The 14,591-nt window shown below is 42.5% G+C and overlaps 1 non-coding gene across 1 annotated transcript; it reads right to left on the reverse strand.

The window, feature by feature from the left end:
- Positions 1-6,107: 6,107 nt before the first annotated feature.
- Positions 6,108-6,226, reverse strand: LOC145391080 (5S ribosomal RNA). The gene has a single exon (XR_013895771.1). It is a non-coding gene; the product is annotated as a 5S ribosomal RNA (ribosomal RNA).
- Between the last annotated feature and the right edge of the window lie 8,365 nt (positions 6,227-14,591).

Consider the following 14,591-nt stretch of genomic DNA (forward strand, 5'->3'; position numbering starts at 1 on the left):
AATCATGATGCGTAAATTCACACACGACTTGGTGTATGAACTCCTACAGGAATACAGTCCTTAGTCATCAGTGCCACTGGGGCATACAAGTTCTGTACAGGACGCACCCAACAGGCTTGATGTGAGAGACTGGGCTGCACAGCACTACCTCGAGAAGTTACTGTCACCACCTGAAGGCCAAAGTCTGACTAGAGGCAGCAGGAGTGCACAGGTGCGCTGCCAAGTCTACGCCTCCATGGAAAGGCGGCCATGGCAGCTCAAGTTGACCACCTGGCAGTGCCACTCATGCCAGGTGCCTCTCTGCCTCCCCTGCTTTCCCGAGTATCATTTCATTGCAAAGTACTGACTGTGTGGACGAGTGCAGTGTATATAATGCATATTACTTAGTGTAGTGTTGCAAAGCAAGATATAGAAGTGTAAGATAGTGGTAGTGTGTAAAGTAGAATATGTTTTGCAAGTGAATTTTGTACAAAGACTGTGTTTCCAAGACAATGACTTATCGCTACTGTTTTTTTACCTGCTAGGGGAGGGCAGAGATGGGTAAAAGTTCACCTGCACTGACTCCTGTCATCGCATCATGCACTTCAGGTGAGTAACTTTTCTTCTCTGTCTTTATTTCTCAGATGCCAGCCCCCATATATTTCCTTATAGCCTATTACAATCTTTTTGCCCTAGATAGAGTGGTAATCATTGCAGGTTCTGTTTGTAATGTAAGTGAACAGGCACAAGGTATGAAAAATGCTATCTTCTTTATTTTATACGAGGAAGAAGGAACAAAAGGCCATGAGCCCGCAGTAACAGTTCCCTCCAAGAGAAAAACAAAATGCAATAGAGAGCCAAATTCAAGATCCGACCATTTCAAGATGCCTGGACACACTGCGTTTGAAAGACTGGAGATCATAGGCAGCAGGAAATACAGACAGAGGGAGACAGTTCCAGAGTTGACCTGTTGCATAAATGAAAGACTGGGAGTAACGGTTAACTCTTGCATTATAGAGTTGGACAGAAAAGGGATGAGAGTTTGCTGCCAGATGGGTGCTACACACCCGTCGTAGAGGTGGAGGAATGCAAGCAGACAGTTCAGAGGAGCAGTGACCATTGAAGTAGCGATAGAAAAGAGATAAAGATGCAACAGTGTGGCGAAGAGACAGAGGTTGAAGGGAGTCAGTAAGAGGAGGAGAGTTAATGAGACGAAAAGCCTTTGACTCCACCCTATTGAGAAGAGCTGTATGTGGGGAGCCTCCCTACACATGAGAGTTGTACTCCACACAGGGGCAGATAAAACCCCTGTATAGAGTCAACAATTGTGCAGGGGTAAAGAAAGAGCGGAGTCGGCTTAGCACACCCAATCTCTTGGAAGCAGATTTTACAAGAGATGTGATATGATCTTTCCAAGATAAGTCCCGAGTAAATGAAACCCCAAGTATGTTCAAGGATGATGCAGGATTAAGCTGAATATTATTAAACATTAGTGCGTATACCTGTGGAAGATTTTTTCGGGTTGATAGGTGTAAGAACTGAATCTTAGATGCATTAAAAACAACCAGATTATTTTTACCCTAGTCAAAGATACGAGCCAAGTCAGACATTAGGTGTGCCATAGCCTCATCCCTTGTTTGTTGAAGTAACTGCTGAGATGGGCATTGCAGGAAGCAAATGGAAAGGTGAAGGGTGGACTTATCGGCGTATGAGTGGATAGGGTTAGATGTACAGCTTAGAAGGTCATTGATGAATAAAAGGAAGAGAGTTGGTGATAGGACAGAGCCCTGAGGAACACCACTGTTGAAAGATCTAGGAGAAGAACGATGGCCGTCTATAATAGCGGCTATAGAACGACCAGGAAGGAAGCTAGCGATGAAGGCACAGATAGAAAGATAGAAAACATAAGAGGGCAGTTTGGAAATTAAAGATTTATGCCAGACTCGATCGAAAGCCTTTGAGATGTCAAGTGCAATGGCAAAGCTTTCGCCCAAGTCCCGAAAGAAGGATGACCAGGAGTCTGAAAGGTAGTGAGAAGATCGCCAGTGGAGCGTCCCTGACGGAACCCGTATTGACGATTAGAAAGAAGGTTGTGATAGGAAAGATGCCTTAAAATTTTTCTATTGAGAATTGACTCGAAAACTTTTGAAATACAGGACGTTAAAGCATTTGGACGATAGTTGGAGGGTTGGGAGTGGTCACCCTTCTTGGGACTGGCTGAATGAGAGCAAACTTCCAGCAAGAAGGAAAGGTACAAGTTGACCGACAAAGGCGAAAGAGTTTGCCTAGGCAGGGTGTAAGCACAGAAGCACAGTTCTTGAGAGCAACAGGAGGGACTCCATCAGGCCCATATGCCTTGTTAGTATTGAGGCCAGTGATGGCAGAAAATACATCAGCTGAAGATATTTTAATGTCAGCCATGAGGAAGTCAGAGGGGGGAAGTGATGGAAGAACAGCACCGGAATCGTCTAAGATGGAATTGGAGGAGAAAGTCTGTGCGAAGAGATCTGCTTTATCAGTAGAAGTAATAGCTACAGAACCATCAGAGTGGAAAAGAGGAGGGAAGGATGATGAGGTAAAGTTGTTAGAAAGGTTTTTGGCAAGGTGCCAGAAGGAGCGGGAAGAATTCGAGTTGGAGAGTTGAGAGCATTTAGTACGGATGAAATTATTTTTACAAGGCAACCGTGTGATATGCTATTTTATCGTACGTTGACTGTGTGAAGGTTGCCCCAACAAACAGCTCGCCCTTTCCACTCTACCCTGCCAGCCTTGCCAGCATCAGTGCTTGTTCCTGTGTTGTTATCCATGTTTTTTTTTCCTCTTTATGAATTTGAACTACAGTACTTGTAATAATTGCAGAATCATGTTGAAAGCAATATAATCGTGCTTAGGATGTATGATATCCCACACAGATACCGTGCGATACTCCGAGTTTATCGTATTCTGACCGTGTGAAGTGTAGGCAGAAATACAGCTATACCCTTTTTCCTTATCCAGGCAGAAAATATCATACTTTTCCAAACTCACGACACAGACAAATACATACAATATATTGCGAAAATAACAAAGTAAAATGATAGAGAAATGTAAACATGTTATTACGGGAAAAATATATATATATTTTTTCCCGTCTGTGTACGAATTTATTCCTGCTTTGTCTCTACCTTCCTAGTAATCTGACTTGTAGTTTTGAACCATCATTACGATCCTATTTTAGCCATGTAGGTGGTGTGGCAGCGGCTACAAGGGCCTCCACTCCCCTACCTCTAATCGGAGCTGACCATGTGCTAATCCACCCGACCCTCCACATTCATCCCTCGTAGGAGAGCCTACCCTCGGGAGACCGGCAAATTTCTCATTAGGACTGAATATTCAACCCTTTCACTCCCTCTTCCAACCATACTCACAACGCTGACATGCAAAATGACGCGAAACTACCATAAACATACAGTATTTTATATAAAAAACGTGAAAAAAATATTCTTTGTTTTTTTTTTAGACAATCCTAACATCTTATGTACTGAAATCACTCGATATCATCATATCTAATATATGAGCAACATTTCAGCACCATTCACATTGTTTGGGGAGGTAAAAAAATGATAACACGTGTGATGTTGCGCCGCGGCAATACACCACTGCAGCGGATATCTGTTGCTGATATTTCTGCAACTTCCTCTCTCCACTGGAAGCCACTGAATGGATCTAGGAAGCTGAGATTTGCACTGTTAGGTGCGCCTGAACTTCCTCTTCAATATGGCAAGGAAAAATAATCAATTCTCGAAACTTCAGAAAATGGTTCTGACCTACGGCCAAGGAAGGGTTAATATGTTCATAATAGTATTGAAATCAGTTAAAAACTGCGTCATATCAATGTTAGGGTGTCTGTATATGACACCTATGGTTATGACATTCGAACAATATTCCAAGTCAACGATTAAAGTTTCAATGTGGTCTCTTTTAATTGTTAAGTCCATTCTTATGCTGCTAGAATAAATGTGTTGAACGTATACAGCGACCCCTCCACTGCCACGTGTACAGTTGTTGGTGAATAAATCATTGTTTGGAATCTGGGGAGAGTCATTATGAACTGTTTTTAGTTATACTTGACATACTTCGCATTTGTCTAGCATATGTTCGTGAGGTGGGGAAGGTGTTGACAACGCCAACAGCCCCCACCTCGTCCTCTCGCTGCATCACATCAGCCCCAAGCTCATCCCTCTCTCCTGTCTAGTCACCAGGGTTCATCGTCGCTAGAGTCTCGCTTGTTGTTGATGAGGGAGACGATGACAGTGAGCCTGATTCTGTTTGCTTCGATGTCGTTGCTTGTGGAAGAAGGGGGAAATTCTTATGGTGTGTTGGTGCATGTGGCTGACGTATCCTGTACTGTAGTAGGTTGTGGTGGTGGCATCTGTCTGTCTGCTAGCAGGTTATGAACGGATTTTGATGAAATTTTGTGAAATGGTGAGCTATCGGCCAAGGAATAAACGATTAAACTTTGGACTAGATCCGGAGTAACCTGCACAAGATCTCCAAAAGTACTCAATAAATATAAATGAAATTTTGTGGAAAGTGGGCCATCGATGGATCAAGAAAGAATTGATTAAATCTGGGGGCAGATCCAGATCCGGATCCGGATCCTATATCCACGGATCCTCATCGGGGATTACTCAGAAGTTATGAACGGTTTTTGATGAACTTTTGTGGAAGGGTGCACCATGGCCCAGGGAAGAAATCAAGAAATTTTGGGGCGATTTCGGATAGGGAGTATTCCGCACAATATCTCCAAAATTCTCAATGAATTTCACTGAAATTTTGTGGAAAGGTGGGCCATGAACCAAGAAAGAACTAATTAAATTTTTGGGCAGATCTGGATCCTATATCCGCGGATCCGGATCTGGATCCTTTTCAGTGACAATGCATTTACGGAGGTATGCATTCTCTGACACTTTCTAGTTATTATTATTATCTCCACCATTAGTGTACGACTCCGAGTTTATGTTCCAAATATGTGAAAATGTCATATTTCTTAGTGCATCTCTATATATTTTTAATACATGGTGGGCTACATATTTCATAAAGGCTTGTTCACATTAGGGGAGACTTGCAGTGATGGTCTTAATGAAGGCTGTCTTGCTCGAGACCTGTTTCCTGTTAGCAGATTCGTCTGGTGGTTACCAGTTGTTGTTTGAATCTCAGGCTCATGTGAATGTGAACCCGATGGACTAAAGGGTAAAAAGCTGATTACTCCTCTCGACCCCCGTTCTCCCTGCAGTTATAGGATAACGAAGACATTTAAGGATGTTATTTGGCCTATAATTGGGCAGCTGAGCTACTCATCTATAGCAATGCCACCAAGGGAAGGCGTTCCTCACCAACATCTGATGGTAAGAGGAGTAGAATATACAGGGTGGTCTGCTTATAACTCTCCTCTTTCATTCCAGCAGCTGATTTTTCGTACGTTGCGAGGACGGCTCATACAGCATTATCAGTGTCTCCCAGGCATCATTTCTTCGTTTCCTAATCCCACCTTCGCAGCCATTCCCACGCAAGCATGCCGAACAGGCAGATGAGGCTGTAACAGAGTGCTATTTACGGACCATCCAGTACAGAAGTTTGTGGTAGTGAAAGGGATATCCCACTGTCAGATGGTTAGTCCCATTACTGAGGATCCCTGTGCCCTACATACAGTTGCCGACAATAATATCGATCCAGTTTTTACATACAACAGTTATGAAATTCACACAGTATTCCCAAAAGTTTGTTGTGTTCCAGGGACAGCAGTGATGTGTTTCGAAACTGAATCCTCAGTCTAAGGATTTGTCGTTAAAGGGTTAATCCATCCACTGAGTGGTCTATATATTGAGATTCCCAATCTTCTATGTCTTGCTGGGATGGCTCAGTCTGCTTTTGTGAGGAACGTGGACGCTTTAGCTGCATCATGGCATTTTCATCAACCTTGCAAATAAAGGTCGTAAAAAAGTCACTAAAAACGTGAGAACAGTTATAGATCCATCCATCCATTGCCAGACGCCATGTATCCCAAACGGGGTGGCCAACGGCTTAGAGTTAATTGTTTTACAGGGACGGGCACTAATCCTCCACCAACCCCACTTGACACATAGGGATGCCAACAGCATCTGGTGTTCCCAGGCGGTCACCCATCCAAGTACTGACCAGACCCAACGTTGCTTAACTTCGCTGATCGGACGGGAAGCGGTGTACTCAACGTAGTATGGCCGTTACCGTTCCAGCAACAAATGAAAATTGCGATGCGTAGTGCCATGTAACATTACTAATCAGCTACACAATCAGTGGACGTAACAAAAAATAAATAAATAAATAAATAAGTCACTATGAGGCATGGAAAAAGGTTACGGGCAGTAGAAAATAATGAGAGTAGACAATGGTACAGCCGAGCCTTGTCCAAAGTACGTGGAAATTGGGATGTGCAAAATATGAATCAGACTCTATAATATTTGTGTGCATTTAAACAGCACAATTGAGGTTAAAAATACCTTACACATCCCTCCAAACTAATTAAACAATATTCCGTCCCAACTGATATCTGATTAATTCAGTATGAGGAATGAGGCTAACACGTCTGCTTATCGACTACATGAGTGCCATTTTCAGACCGACAGTTTCTGGTCATTTCTAAGTACACAACTCACTATAGCCGGTGTTACATCCAGGTCCATATAAATCTGGGTGAGCAAGGATTAGAGAAAAACAGACTGAAACCAGCAGTCTGACCGTCGAGATAATTAAACTCGGGTGTTACCAGGTGTGAGCTAAACACGCTAATCGGTGTATCATTGGCTTCCTCACTTTAGCAAGATCTCATAGTGTCGACCTTAACGCCTCTGGAATTCCTAAATGATAAAATGAGACCCCGACCCGATTTATGATCTGACTGATTAACCCTCTTACCTTCATGATATACAGAATGGTCCACAAATCGTATGTGTTGCAGACTCAGTCTGATTGTGTGGTCGTTGGAGTGGCAGTGGGACTAGTTAATGTATAAAAGATAAAAGGTAGACCCTGATAACACTGACTGAGCCATCCCCGACACTCACGAGACATCTCTCGGAGGAGTGGATGAAGATGGTTTTATATGGACCTCACTGCAGTCTCATTCTGATTAGCCCACCACACGATGCATTTAACCCGCCGCTTGCTGGTAGACTTTGGACTCTCATGGAGCCTTGGTGCCGGCAAATTTTCGACTTTTTTTTTTTTGTTAGATAGGTTAGAAATTATGAGAAAACATGGAAAACAACCATAATAATACTCACAAAAGCCATTTAGGTCGCTTTTGAGGTCGATTATTCCTGAGCAGGAGGCTGAAAACTTCGGAGTAACACCCATAGACTTTACCTCCCACTGCCGCCACAGAGAGAGAGAGAGAGAGAGAGAGAGAGAGAGAGAGAGAGAGAGAGAGAGAGAGAGAGAGAGAGAGAGGGCAGAAGCTCTTCATTTTCTTCATCGATAACTATGCTATTCGAGCCACGGACACTCTTGTTGGGTATATAGATGATATAGGGAGGCCTAGCGAGGCGCGGGAATATCCCAGTCGATTTGTTGGCACCTAATTTGAATTTTCGAATTCTGGCAAATAAATTGCCGACATACATGTACCTTGCTGGCACTGTCCGCGCATATGGGGGCTGACGTTCATGTACAGTACATCACCAGCAAGGGGTGGGTTAATTTAATCAGGGATCTGTATTAGTGGAGAAGTTTGAGTTGGTTTAGTTTCACCTGACGGAAATAGGCAAATTTTCGAAATCTGAATACGAAGTTGTGGATGCATATAATTTGATGAACCAAAATACGAATGAATCTTCTTGGTTACTATTCCTGGCCATGCTAGCTTAAAGTTGTTAAAGATCTATGTCAGATAAATATAAATCTACTTATGATGGTTACATCTCGTCCCCCTCGTTCAAAATGTCTCTAAGACCTAAGCTGAATAAATGCATCAGAAGATGGCAAGAAGACATTAAAAAAAATTCTGTGGGAATAAGGGGATTCCGGAGGTAGTGAGTGGAAGAAGTTGTGGCCCATAGCATTATGCTTATTTTTCTTAGTTCTTCCTTATTTACTAATTATATAAACAATTAAATGACTTATTATTACATTTTTCTATTTATAAATTCGTATATATATATATATATATATATATATATATATATATATATATATATATATATATATATATATATATATATATATATATATAGCCTATCCCGACTGAAGTGGGGACGATACAACCAATGTATCTCTACCAAGTGGCTTAGGCTATCTGGTAGAGATTGTATGTAGGGTGAGAAATGCTTGTAAGTGTAACTGTAGTGTTGGAGTGGCTTTGCATGTGTGTGTAGTCTGTGAACCAAGCATAATCGGCCTGCGCAAGCCGACTGGGTGCAAGTATACTTTATTGTATGCGACACTGGTTCAACCACAGCACCCCTTATGTCCGTCACGCAGTACGTGGCATAAAGAACGCTCCCAAAGTGTATTATCCTGGCGGGGCGCGAACCCTCGTTCTTCAGTGTACGAAAACGCACACTTTACCCTTGTACCACAGAAGCTCATATATATATATATATATATATATATATATATATATATATATATATATATATATATATATATGTGTGTGTGTGTGTGTGTGTGTGTGTGTGTGTGTGTGTGTGTGTGTGTGTTACTAGTAGGGACACCCAGCATTGCCTGGGCTAAAAGGAGATCACTCTAATTCTTTCTGTTCTAGTTCAGTTTTTCTTTCTACTCCAGAAAGACCTCTTATGCTTTTGAAGAGGGATTATAAGAGGTCACGGAACTTTCTATTTGAGCCTTCACAGACTAACACACAGTATTTGTGCGCACTTGTTTACTGTTACAGAGGACCTCAAATGACCTCTGACAGGTGACCTCAAATAACCTCAGAGGCCAACCTCATATTGCCTATATCCGAACCGGAGGTCAAGTGAGTCTCCATGCCAAAAATTGGGCTGCTGGGTCCTGTAGTTCGAACGTGTAATATTGGTGACCTCAAATGGCTCCGACCAGTGACCTCAAATGACCTTGGAGGTCAACTTTACTATGTCGAAACTGAAGGTCATGTGAGTCTCCATGCCTAAAATTGTGGATCAGGGGCACCCGGCGTTGCCCGGGCCCAAAAGGTGAATAATCCACCAGTGACCTCAAATGGCCTAGATCTGAACTTTGACCCCCTAAAACCATCGTTGGGTCACCCTGATTCAGAATATATATGGGTCTGGGGGTCTTTGGCCCTTGCTCTGGGCGTGACTAAAGGACAGACAAACAATATGGCCCTTTTATAAATAGAAATACGAGTATTTTTGTTGTGGCATGAAACAATGCACGGAGCATGAGAGAGAGAGAGAGAGAGAGAGAGAGAGAGAGAGAGAGAGAGAGAGAGAGAGAGAGAGAGAGACTCCAACAGCTCCCAAACAGTCTTTTTCCACCAAATTTTGCACACATCTCTGGATGCAGCCAAAAAGGTCGCATCCAAAAATCCATTAAACACTATTCACTTTGAGGGTTATCTGTTGAGAGTTAAAGTTTTTCACCCCTTCTTCAACACACATCCAGCGCCTGATGCTGAAAGGCGTGACGTCATCGTGGCAGCCAACGGCCACGCCGCTGAGGTCGATATTCCAATGGCTAATGGCGCCTGCCATGCCATAGAGCTACCAGCCCTACACCAGCTCAGCATGTCCAACTTTCGAGCTTCATATCTATTCTGATTTAGCTTTTTTTCTCCACAATTTATGACATCTTACTGTACTTCTTGCATCGACTAAAGGTTCAAAAGATGGAAGTCTGACTTTGCCAGAATAAACGCAACAGATAGGTGTTTCAAGAATAAATGCGAGCGTAATGGAGAGTATGAAGAAAGAGTGGCAAGCACAGTGAGCAAAATTCCAAGAAAACACATAAAGAAACGCATTAGGTGTTTTGAGAACTGTCGTGGCATCAGAGTGCGCGTGCGCAAGCGAGCAAGCAAGAGAGAGAGAGAGAGAGAGAGAGAGGAGCATCCAGCCACTCCAACACAGTCGTTTTCCACCAAATTTTGCACAGTACTGGGCCAAAGGCCCAGCTTGCCCGGAAGGCCTAGCCAATTAGGCCCAAGAAGTGGGCCTAAGCGGCTATTATATATACAGTATTCGTATATGTATATCTATATACTACTAAAATTCACATTCTTCTTGTCTGTTTGTACCCTCCAGTTAGCAGAAACGGTGCATTACAGCGACAGTCTTTGACTCAACATACCTAAAATGCTCTAAGTAAAAGAATGCATAAAAGAACCGGGTGCAATCGGCCTCCTGTTACGATAAATGTTTTAATTAATATATCCATCTATCTATTGCCAGACGCCATAATCCTGTACGGGGTGGCCATTTGACTCTGAGTTATTTGTTTTACAGGGAGGGGCACTAACCCTCCACCAACCCACTTGACACGTAGGGAGCACGTATGGTTTGGTTATATGGTTACCACCCAGCGTTGTAAATGGTTTCTTGGCTTACAGGAAACCATTTGGCTTGTCACTCAATGTAAAGCCACCTGTAACGGAAAGAAAAGCAATAAGTAGTGAAAGAAAAGATGGGAGAAATAGGAAGAGAGGAGGGCAGGCACAGAAAAAGAATGATAAAGGCTAAGGAAGAAGTAGGCAGCAGTACATCAAGTGAGTGGATGATAGTTAATACACATCCATATTATGCGGTAAATGCAGCTGGGCAATTCCGAGGAGTTTCGTGTCTCTGCAGAGGGAGAGAGAGAGAGAGAGAGAGAGAGAGTTTGTCTGCCTGTCTGTCTGTCCTCTATAGAAATCAAGTGGGATGCATGTAGAAATCTTTTAACAGCTCTCAGCTTTGTAAAGATGAGAAAAAGGCAGAATATAAGAGAGAAGTGGAGGAATGTTTGGGTAAATATGAATTGAAGCAGATGGGGGAGGTGGAAGGTGTGTGCAAGATATTCACAGAAGAAATATGAGTAGGATGTGAGGTGGTGTGTCGTGGATTTCGGGTTTGAATATTCCCGTCCACGACAGCGCATACCTTGTAAATAAATTATTGTGTTGCATAGTTTGGGTAAGATATTATTTATCACTAAAGATAAATCTGGTTATGGAGAAAGGAACGTATTTGGTTGTATAGTTGTTCAGTGATGCTGGGTTTCATTTGATTTACTTCGTGCACGAAGCTGCTCGAAGCTGACGAGTTCTCTCTCTGATGCCAGAGAGTACAGCTCTCTCCCTGCTACCAGAGAGTTAAGTTCTCTCCTTGCCACCAGCTAATGCACACGTGCCTTAAGCATTCTCCAGGAATAATCCAAGAATATTCTGCATTTATTACCGTCAACACCACAGCTAATTACTCAGCATATTTATTAGACCAAGAATATTTATATTGAGTACTGATCAAAACGCCATATTCACATACCGTATATTATAATGGTGAGTTGTTTCGCTTTCTGTTAGTTAATAATTAAGACCCCCTACAGTGATAATAACTAACATGGTGTATGGGGTGAAAAGAAGACGAAAGGGGATGCAAGGAATAGCATGGTGGAATGAAGAGGTGGGACAGGCTGTGGCATAAAAGAAGAAAGCATATAATGAATGGATGAGAAACAGGGGCGTGGAAGAAGTTGAGAGACGGAAGAAAGAATTATATGTAGAAAGGAAGAGAGAGGTGAAAAGATTAGTAAGAGAGAGTAAGAAGAGAGTGGATGAGGAATTTGAAAGGAATTTGAGTGTAAAGTGGAGGCACTGTAAGAAAATGTTCTGGAAAGAGGTAAAGAGAGTTAGGGTGGCAGTGAAGTTAGTAGGAGAGTGAAAGATAAAAATGGTAAATTACTAGTGGAGAAGGGAGAAAAAGTGAGCATATAGAGAGAACACTTTAAGGAATTGTTGAACATGGAAAATGAAGTCAGTGCCAGTATAAGTGGCTGGGGAATGGCTGGGAGAAGGAGGGAGGTGAGAAGACAGGAAAAAATCAGTAGGATGGAAGTTGTGGAAGCAATGAAGAAAATCATAATCGGGAAAGCCCCAGGAATTCATGGAGTGTGTGGTGAAATGCTGAAGCATGGGGGAGAGATAGTAGTAGAATGGATGTGGAAAATGTGGAGATTGGCCTCGGAGGAAGGTAGAGTCCCGGAGGATTGGAAGTTAGGTATAATTATTCCCTTGTACAAAGGGATAGGGGAAAAAGAAGTGTGTGGTAATCGTAGGGACATTTGTCTTTTCCATGTAATAGGAAAAGTATATGGTAGGATGCTTATTGATAGTGTTGCAGGGCTGTTGTTTGGAGAGCCACAGCTCGCAAATGCAAGTAATTTTTCCCTCTGGCGAACAAACTTTACATGCAAGTCGCCTTTTCACGAGGAGAAAATACATCCACTTCAAAACCTAGTAAACTACAAAATAAGTAAATTTCACTTAAATGAACAAGAAAGCAAGTTGTGATGGAATATTCAGTCTTTCCTTGTCGCCATTGTGAATGTTTAAATCCTCATTATATGATTCTAATCATCACAATGTGTAAAAAAATAAATAAATATATTCCTCGTAAAATATTTCGGCTCGTAGTCAGTTTGACAACTAAAAATTTATTTGGCTCGTAAATCTGAAACCTCAGGAGCCAAATGGCTCGCAACCATCGGCAGTTAACAAGAGCCTTGGTTTGGGAAATCTGACCGAGGAATTAGTTGCAGAAGAAAAGGGAGGCTTTAGGAAGGGAAGAGGTTGTGTAGATCAAATATTCATTCTTAGGTCTTTCGTTGAAAAGTTTCTAGACAAGGGAAAGAAGTTGTATGCGGCCTTCATTGATTTGGAGAAAGCATATGACAGGGTGGATAGACAAGGATTGTGGAAAGTATTAAGATTATATGGAGTAGATGGGAAGTTGTTGACTGCTGTGAAGAGTATGTATGAGGGTGTTTAGGCTGCAGTACGTGTGGATAGTGAACTGAGTGAATTTTTCTATTTGAAGGTTGGGTTGAAACGAATTTGTTATGTCTCCATGGTTGTTCAATCTGTACATGGATGGGTTATAAATGAGATACAAGGTAGGGCAGTGGATGTTGGAGTGGTCCTAATGAGAGAGGGCAGTATTTGGAAAATCCCTGTACTGTTGTTTGCAGATGATACTGTGTTGTTAAGTGAAGACGAAGGGGAGCTGCAAGGATTTGTGGATGAGTTTGGGAGAGTGTGTAAGAAACGGAATCTAAAGGTGAATGTAGGAAAGAGTAAAGTTATGGTCTTCAAGAGAAGTGAAGACAGTGAATATACAGTGAGGTTGGATGATGATCTATCCATCTATATACTTATGCTGCTTTCCCCAAGGAAAGGGAGATAGCCGAGACAGGACGACACACTCCCAGTTTACTGATCCATTCAAACACATTCATTCGCATCTTAGCCCCAAACGGGAGAAGGGACAGATCCTCACTGCACCACACCGCACGAGTGTCAAATGAGCAGTGCAATCAGTGACATCTGCAGCAGGGCCTGACAGCAGAACTTATTTGCCCCTGCTCCAGGTTTAAATCCCCGCTGGGGCAGGGAACAGTTTAAGGATTTGAATTTCATTAAATCAGGCTTTACTGATCTACCAGAAGACTCTCCGACATGTCGTAAAAATACCCCCGCTAATACCAATACCCCAGTCCTGTATGAGACAGCCCTAGCACGTATTCAATATGGACGGTGAGTGTTAGTGCCGAAGTGGTGACATGTAGAGGTGTATGGTATGTAGGAGGACTGCTGGGCCTTGATAGCAGGCTGTGAAGCCTATGTCCAGAGTAGAACACATAAAAAAAAAAAAAAATAGACCCATCCCCTTACCCGCACCTGACCTGATCAGCTGATGAGACCAAATGCAGGAGAATATCCCCTTGGGGCTGCGTCATCATTTGTTTATTCACAATTTCTCTCCATTTATTTCTGTGATGCACAGCCACTCTTCTTTGCTCAACAGATATCCCTCTCGCATCCAACGCTCTCTTCACATTGTCCATCCATCCTATTTATTGTCTCCCTCTCAGCCTTACACCTCTCACATCAGATCTAGTAATCTTTTTCACCAATCGCTCATTATCCATTCTCTCCATATGCCCAAACACCCTCTGCTCAACTTGATCAGCCATCTCCCGAACAACTCCAGTTCTCCTTCGCACTTCGTCGTTTCTCACTCGATCCATACGCGTCACTCCACACATACTCCTCAGACACCTCATCTCCATTTCATTCAAACTTTTCCTCTCTGCTACACCAATATTCCATGTTTCAGCCCCATATAACGCAGTCGATACCACAACACCCTCATACAGCCTAGTCCCTATGTCCATTCTAAGCAAACGACATCTAAACACTTTTTTCATTCCTCCCAGCACCTTTCTTACTTCATTCATTCTAAATTTCACTTCTGCATCTATTCTTCCATCCACAGGAACATATGACCTCAAATACTTAAAACACTTTACCTCCTCAAGCAACTCACCATTCAAAACTATAATCATCCTCCAACCATCTACCAATCTCGTACACTTCATCACTTTACTCTTATTCTCAT

The sequence above is a fragment of the Coenobita brevimanus genome, chromosome 16, assembly GCF_032717465.1.
Source record: "Coenobita brevimanus isolate Jiangsu-jjx chromosome 16, ASM3271746v2, whole genome shotgun sequence".
Classification (NCBI taxonomy): Eukaryota; Metazoa; Arthropoda; class Malacostraca; order Decapoda; family Coenobitidae; genus Coenobita; species Coenobita brevimanus.